The sequence below is a fragment of the Pseudophryne corroboree genome, unplaced genomic scaffold (genome assembly GCF_028390025.1).
Source record: "Pseudophryne corroboree isolate aPseCor3 unplaced genomic scaffold, aPseCor3.hap2 scaffold_378, whole genome shotgun sequence".
Taxonomy (NCBI): domain Eukaryota; kingdom Metazoa; phylum Chordata; class Amphibia; order Anura; family Myobatrachidae; genus Pseudophryne; species Pseudophryne corroboree.
Genome location: NW_026970027.1, coordinates 31013 through 39837, shown reverse-complemented (window position 1 = coordinate 39837; position 8825 = coordinate 31013). Strand labels below are relative to the sequence as shown.

The window sequence follows — 8825 nt, the reverse complement described above, 5'->3', positions numbered from 1 at the left end:
AGTGCTTCAGGATCTCTTGCACTTACATGTGCAGCAGAGTACAGCAATGGAAGCATGCTGGGCCCATAACCCAGAGGTAGGCAGATTGAAACTATCCTCTGCTATATGCTTTTTTTTTGTTAATTAAAGTAATCCAAAACTGGGATTGATATTTTGGCTCTTTTATTTTTACTTAAAGTACAATAACTTTTACCATTTTAATTTGTTTTAATAGTATATTGACAGTATTGTTTTCTTTCAAAAATCCACTTCATTTTCTTTACCCTATTATTAAAATGGTAATTGACAAAAACAAACTACATTGTCACCAGAAGAGCAATACAAAATGTACAAGTGATATATTAAAATCATCTTTCCAGCTTGAATTTCAATGATGCATTGGGGCAACGATTTTGTGAGAAACATCTTCACCCTTAAATAAAGATTTTCTTAATTCCTTACCTGTGTGATAATTAGATATCACCTTGTTTTCGCATTAAACAGACTTCCACATGAGAAAGCAGCAAGGATGCAGTGGCGTTAATGTTTCCTGGTGTCAACTTGTATTATTTCAGTAGACATTGAAATGAGGATGCATCTTGCTGCCTTTCCAATGAAGCAAGTTTAATTTAGTAATAGGTGAAAAACCATCCTTACAAAGGTGTTAATCAGAGACTTGGCTTTGTGGACACTTTTCAGAGAACAAATTTGTTAGCATAAAAATAAAGCCAGAAAATGAAGAGCTGTTTAATCACTCAATTGGATTTTTCTGCCAGCATATTTTTTTTCTCTGCAAACCACTGCTAAATTGTGCTTCCTCGCTGTTTTTATAAAATCAATGAATCAAATCTAACTCTGATTACATCAGAGAAGGCCAGGTACCCTACACCATAAGAGGGGGTTTGAAATTTTGACTTGTCTACTTAAAGATCACCAAAAGCTGATAACAAGATCAATTACATCCCTGGGTGGGATTGAACCACCAACCTTTTAGTTAATAGCCGTACACACTAACTGATTGCGCCACAGAGACACTTTGCGAAAGTGCATACTGACAAAGGCTAATAAGCATTCATCTAAAACGTTTCCTAGAAAAACTTTAAAAAGTCAATAATCTGGAGAGTTTTTGTAAGATGTTTCTTCCATCAACCAACGAAGAAACACATTGGTACTTTCCCATGATGAGTGAGTGCTTCAGGATCTCTTGCACTTACATGTGCAGCAAAGTACAGCAATGGAAGCATGCTGGGTTCATAACCCAGAGGTAGGCAGATTGAAACTATCCTCTGCTGTATGCTTTTTTTTTTTAATTAAAGTAATCCAAAACTGGGATTGATATTTTGGCTCTTTTATTTTTACTTAAAGTACAATAACTTTTACCATTTTAATTTGTTTTAATAGTATATTGACAGTATTGTTTTCTTTCAAAAATCCACTTAATTTTCTTTACCCTATTATTAAAATGGTAATTGACAAAAACAAACTACATTGTCACCAGAAGAGCAATACAAAATGTACAAGTGATATATTAAAATCATCTTTCCAGCTTGAATTTCAATGATGCATTGGGGCAACGATTTTGTGAGAAACATCTTCACCCTTAAATAAAGATTTTCTTAATTCCTTACCTGTGTGCTAATTAGATATCACCTTGTTTTCGCATTAAACAGACTTCCACATGAGAAAGCAGCAAGGATGCAGTGGCGTTAATGTTTCCTGGTGTCAACTTGTATTATTTCAGTAGACATTGAAATGAGGATGCATCTTGCTGCCTTTCCAATGAAGCAAGTTTAATTTAGTAATAGGTGAAAAACCATCCCTACAAAGGTGTTAATCAGAGACTTGGCTTTGTGGACACTTTTCAGAGAACAAATTTGTTAGCATAAAAATAAAGCCAGAAAATGAAGAGCTGTTTAATCACTCAATTGGATTTTTTTTGCCAGCATATTTTTTTTCTCTGCAACCCACTGCTAAATTGTGCTTCCTAGCTGTTTTTTATAAAATCACTGAATCAAATCTAACTCTGATTACATCAGAGAAGGCCAGGTACCCTACACAATAAGAGGGGGTTTGAAATTTTGACTTGTCTACTTAAATATCACCAAAATCTGATCACAAGGTCAATTACGTTCCTGGGTGGGATTGAACCACCAACCTTTTGGTTAATAGCCTTACACACTAACCAATTGCACCACAGAGACACTTTGCAAAAAGTCCATACTGACAAAGGCTAATAAGCATTCATCAAGAACGTTTCCTAGAAAAACTTTAAAAAGTCAATAATCTGGAGAGTTTTTGTAAGATGTTTCTTCCATCAACCAATGAAGAAACACATTGGTACTTTCCCATGATGAGTGAGTGCTTCAGGATCTCTTGCACTTACATGTGCAGCAGAGTACTGCAATGGAAGCATGCTGGGCCCATAACCCAGAGATAGGTAGATTGAAACTATCCTCTGCTATATGCATTTTTTTTTTGTTAATTAAAGTAATCCAAAACTGGGATTGATATTTTGTCTCTTTTATTTTTACTTAAAGTACAATAACTTTTACCATTTTAATTTGTTTTAATAGTATATTGACAGTATTGTTTTCTTTCAAAAATCCACTTCATTTTCTTTACCCTATTATTAAAATGGTAATTGACAAAAACAAACTACATTGTCACCAGAAGAGCAATACAAAATGTACAAGTGATATATTAAAATCATCTTTCCAGCTTGAATTTCAATGATGCATTGGGGCAACGATTTTGTGAGAAACATCTTCACCCTTAAATAAAGATTTTCTTAATTCCTTACCTGTGTGATAATTAGATATCACCTTGTTTTCACATTAAACAGACTTCCACATGAGAAAGCAGCAAGGATGCAGTGGCGTTAATGTTTCCTGGTGTCAACCTGTATTATTTCAGTAGACATTGAAATGAGGATGCATCTTGCTGCCTTTCCAATGAAGCAAGTTTAATTTAGTAATAGGTGAAAAACCATCCCTACAACGGTGTTAATCAGAGACTTGGCTTTGTGGACACTTTTCAGAGAACAAATTTGTTAGCATAAAAATAAAGCCAGAAAATGAAGAGCTGTTTAATCACTCAATTGGATTTTTTTTGCTAGCATATTTTTTTTCTCTGCAACCCACTGCTAAATTGTGCTTCCTAGCTGTTTTTTATAAAATCACTGAATCAAATCTAACTCTGATTACATCAGAGAAGGCCATGTACCCTACACCATAAGAGGGGGTTTGAAATTTTGACTTGTCTACTTAAATATCACCAAAATCTGATCACAAGTTTAATTAGGTCCCTGGGTGGGATTGAACCACCAACCTTTCGGTTAATAGCCGAACACACTAACCGATTGCGCCACAGAGACACTTTGCAAAAAGTGCCTACTGACAAAGGCTAATAAGCATACATCTAGAACGTTTCCTAGAAAAACATTAAAAAATCAATAATCTGGAGAGTTTTTGTAAGATGTTTCTTCCATCAACTAACGAATAAACACATTGGTACTTTCCCATGATGAGTGAGTGCTTCAGGATCTCTTGCACTTACATGTGCAGCAGAGTACTGCAATGGAAGCATGCTGGACCCATAACCCAGAGGTAGGCAGATTGAAACTATCCTTTGCTATATGCATTTTTTTTGTTAATTTAAGTAATCAAAACTGGGATTGATATTTTTGCTCTTTTATTTTTACTTAAAGTACAATAACTTTTACCATTTTAATTTGTTTTAATAGTATATTGACAGTATAGTTTTCTTTCAAAAATCCACTTAATTTTCTTTACCCTGTTATTAAAATGGTAATTGACAAAAAAAACTACATTGTCACCAGAAGAGCAATACAAAATGTACAAGTGATATATTAAAATCATCTTTCCAGCTTGAATTTCAATGATGCATTGGGGCAACAATTTTGTGAGAAACATCTTCACCCTTAAATAAAGATTTTCGTAATTCCTTACCTGTGTGCTAATTAGATATCACCTTGTTTTCACATTAAACAGACTTCCACATGAGAAAGCAGCAAGGATGCAGTGGCGTTAATGTTTCCTGGTGTCAACCTGTATTATTTCAGTAGACATTGAAATGAGGATGCATCTTGCTGCCTTTCCAATGAAGCAAGTTTAATTTAGTAATAGGTGAAAAACCATCCCTACAAAGGTGTTAATCAGAGACTTGGCTTTGTGGACACTTTTCAGAGAACAAATTTGTTAGCATAAAAATAAAGCCAGAAAATGAAGAGCTGTTTAATCACTGAATTTGATTTTTCTGCCAGCATATTTTTTTTCTCTGCAACCAACTGCTAAATTGTGCTTCCTAGCAGTTTTTTATAAAATCACAGAATCAAATCTAACTCTGATTACATCAGAGAAGGCCAGGTACCCTACACAATAACAGGGGGTTTGAAATTTTGACTTGTCTACTTAAAGATCACCAAAATCTGATAACAAGGTCAATTACGTACCTGGGTGGGATTGAACCACCAACCTTTTGGTTAATAGCCGTACACACTAACTGATTGCGCCACAGAGACACATTGCAAAAGTATATACTGACAAGGGCTAATAAGCATTCATCTAAAACGTTTCCTAGAAAAACTTTAAAAAGTTAATAATCTGGAGAGTTTTTGTAAGATGTTTCTTCCATCAACCAACGAAGAAACACATTGGTACTTTCCCATGATGAGTGAGTGCTTCAGGATCTCTTGCACTTACATGTGCAGCAGAGTACAGCAATGGAAGCATGCTGGGCCCATAACCCAGAGGTAGGCAGATTGAAACTATCCTCTGCTATATGCTTTTTTTTTGTTAATTAAAGTAATCCAAAACTGGGATTCATATTTTGGCTCTTTTATTTTTACTTAAAGTACAATAACTTTTACCATTTTAATTTGTTTTAATAGTATATTGACAGTATTGTTTTCTTTCAAAAATCCACTTAATTTTCTTTACCCTATTATTAAAATGGTAATTGACAAAAACAAACTACATTGTCACCAGAAGAGCAATACAAAATGTACAAGTGATATATTAAAATCATCTTTCCAGCTTGAATTTCAATGATGCATTGGGGCAACGATTTTGTGAGAAACATCTTCACCCTTAAATAAAGATTTTCTTAATTCCTTACCTGTGTGATAATTAGATATCACCTTGTTTTCGCATTAAACAGACTTCCACATGAGAAAGCAGCAAGGATGCAGTGGCGTTAATGTTTCCTGGTGTCAACTTGTATTATTTCAGTAGACATTGAAATGAGGATGCATCTTGCTGCCTTTCCAATGAAGCAAGTTTAATTTAGTAATAGGTGAAAAACCATCCTTACAAAGGTGTTAATCAGAGACTTGGCTTTGTGGACACTTTTCAGAGAACAAATTTGTTAGCAAAAAATAAAGCCAGAAAATGAAGAGCTGTTTAATCACTCAATTGGATTTTTCTGCCAGCATATTTTTTTTCTCTGCAAACCACTGCTAAATTGTGCTTCCTCGCTGTTTTTATAAAATCAATGAATCAAATCTAACTCTGATTACATCAGAGAAGGCCAGGTACCCTACACCATAAGAGGGGGTTTGAAATTTTGACTTGTCTACTTAAAGATCACCAAAATCTGATAACAAGATCAATTACATCCCTGGGTGGGATTGAACCACCAACCTTTTAGTTAACAGCCGTACACACTAACTGATTGCGCCACAGAGACACTTTGCGAAAGTGCATACTGACAAAGGCTAATAAGCATTCATCTAAAACGTTTCCTAGAAAAACTTTAAAAAGTCAATAATCTGGAGAGTTTTTGTAAGATGTTTCTTCCATCAACCAACGAAGAAACACATTGGTACTTTCCCATGATGAGTGAGTGCTTCAGGATCTCTTGCACTTACATGTGCAGCAAAGTACAGCAATGGAAGCATGCTGGGCTCATAACCCAGAGGTAGGCAGATTGAAACTATCCTCTGCTGTATGCTTTTTTTTTTTTAATTAAAGTAATCCAAAACTGGGATTGATATTTTGGCTCTTTTATTTTTACTTAAAGTACAATAACTTTTACCATTTTAATTTGTTTTAATAGTATATTGACAGTATTGTTTTCTTTCAAAAATCCACTTAATTTTCTTTACCCTATTATTAAAATGGTAATTGACAAAAACAAACTACATTGTCACCAGAAGAGCAATACAAAATGTACAAGTGATATATTAAAATCATCTTTCCAGCTTGAATTTCAATGATGCATTGGGGCAACGATTTTGTGAGAAACATCTTCACCCTTAAATAAAGATTTTCTTAATTCCTTACCTGTGTGCTAATTAGATATCACCTTGTTTTCGCATTAAACAGACTTCCACATGAGAAAGCAGCAAGGATGCAGTGGCGTTAATGTTTCCTGGTGTCAACTTGTATTATTTCAGTAGACATTGAAATGAGGATGCATCTTGCTGCCTTTCCAATGAAGCAAGTTTAATTTAGTAATAGGTGAAAAACCATCCCTACAAAGGTGTTAATCAGAGACTTGGCTTTGTGGACACTTTTCAGAGAACAAATTTGTTAGCATAAAAATAAAGCCAGAAAATGAAGAGCTGTTTAATCACTCAATTGGATTTTTTTTGCCAGCATATTTTTTTTCTCTGCAACCCACTGCTAAATTGTGCTTCCTAGCTGTTTTTTATAAAATCACTGAATCAAATCTAACTCTGATTACATCAGAGAAGGCCAGGTACCCTACACAATAAGAGGGGGTTTGAAATTTTGACTTGTCTACTTAAATATCACCAAAATCTGATCACAAGGTCAATTACGTTCCTGGGTGGGATTGAACCACCAACCTTTTGGTTAATAGCCTTACACACTAACCAATTGCACCACAGAGACACTTTGCAAAAAGTACATACTGACAAAGGCTAATAAGCATTCATCAAGAACGTTTCCTAGAAAAACTTTAAAAAGTCAATAATCTGGAGAGTTTTTGTAAGATGTTTCTTCCATCAACCAATGAAGAAACACATTGGTACTTTCCCATGATGAGTGAGTGCTTCAGGATCTCTTGCACTTACATGTGCAGCAGAGTACTGCAATGGAAGCATGCTGGGCCCATAACCCAGAGATAGGTAGATTGAAACTATCCTCTGCTATATGCATTTTTTTTTTGTTAATTAAAGTAATCCAAAACTGGGATTGATATTTTGTCTCTTTTATTTTTACTTAAAGTACAATAACTTTTACCATTTTAATTTGTTTTAATAGTATATTGACAGTATTGTTTTCTTTCAAAAATCCACTTCATTTTCTTTACCCTATTATTAAAATGGTAATTGACAAAAACAAACTACATTGTCACCAGAAGAGCAATACAAAATGTACAAGTGATATATTAAAATCATCTTTCCAGCTTGAATTTCAATGATGCATTGGGGCAACGATTTTGTGAGAAACATCTTCACCCTTAAATAAAGATTTTCTTAATTCCTTACCTGTGTGATAATTAGATATCACCTTGTTTTCACATTAAACAGACTTCCACATGAGAAAGCAGCAAGGATGCAGTGGCGTTAATGTTTCCTGGTGTCAACCTGTATTATTTCAGTAGACATTGAAATGAGGATGCATCTTGCTGCCTTTCCAATGAAGCAAGTTTAATTTAGTAATAGGTGAAAAACCATCCCTACAACGGTGTTAATCAGAGACTTGGCTTTGTGGACACTTTTCAGAGAACAAATTTGTTAGCATAAAAATAAAGCCAGAAAATGAAGAGCTGTTTAATCACTCAATTGGATTTTTTTTGCTAGCATATTTTTTTTCTCTGCAACCCACTGCTAAATTGTGCTTCCTAGCTGTTTTTTATAAAATCACTGAATCAAATCTAACTCTGATTACATCAGAGAAGGCCATGTACCCTACACCATAAGAGGGGGTTTGAAATTTTGACTTGTCTACTTAAATATCACCAAAATCTGATCACAAGTTTAATTAGGTCCCTGGGTGGGATTGAACCACCAACCTTTCGGTTAATAGCCGAACACACTAACCGATTGCGCCACAGAGACACTTTGCAAAAAGTGCCTACTGACAAAGGCTAATAAGCATACATCTAGAACGTTTCCTAGAAAAACATTAAAAAATCAATAATCTGGAGAGTTTTTGTAAGATGTTTCTTCCATCAACTAACGAATAAACACATTGGTACTTTCCCATGATGAGTGAGTGCTTCAGGATCTCTTGCACTTACATGTGCAGCAGAGTACTGCAATGGAAGCATGCTGGACCCATAACCCAGAGGTAGGCAGATTGAAACTATCCTTTGCTATATGCATTTTTTTTGTTAATTTAAGTAATCAAAACTGGGATTGATATTTTTGCTCTTTTATTTTTACTTAAAGTACAATAACTTTTACCATTTTAATTTGTTTTAATAGTATATTGACAGTATAGTTTTCTTTCAAAAATCCACTTAATTTTCTTTACCCTGTTATTAAAATGGTAATTGACAAAAAAAACTACATTGTCACCAGAAGAGCAATACAAAATGTACAAGTGATATATTAAAATCATCTTTCCAGCTTGAATTTCAATGATGCATTGGGGCAACAATTTTGTGAGAAACATCTTCACCCTTAAATAAAGATTTTCGTAATTCCTTACCTGTGTGCTAATTAGATATCACCTTGTTTTCACATTAAACAGACTTCCACATGAGAAAGCAGCAAGGATGCAGTGGCGTTAATGTTTCCTGGTGTCAACTTGTATTATTTCAGTAGACATTGAAATGAGGATGCATCTTGCTGCCTTTCCAATGAAGCAAGTTTAATTTAGTAATAGGTGAAAAACCATCCTTACAAAGGTGTT

The 8825-nt window shown here is 34.5% G+C and overlaps 2 non-coding genes across 2 annotated transcripts; both read right to left on the bottom strand.

Annotated features, from left to right (window-relative positions):
- Positions 1 to 3278: 3278 nt before the first annotated feature.
- Positions 3279 to 3352, bottom strand: TRNAN-AUU (transfer RNA asparagine (anticodon AUU)). The gene has a single exon. It is a non-coding gene; the product is annotated as a tRNA-Asn (tRNA).
- A 4600-nt stretch (positions 3353 to 7952) lies between these two features.
- TRNAN-AUU (transfer RNA asparagine (anticodon AUU)) lies at positions 7953 to 8026 on the bottom strand. Its single transcript has one exon. It is a non-coding gene; the product is annotated as a tRNA-Asn (tRNA).
- Positions 8027 to 8825: the final 799 nt, after the last annotated feature.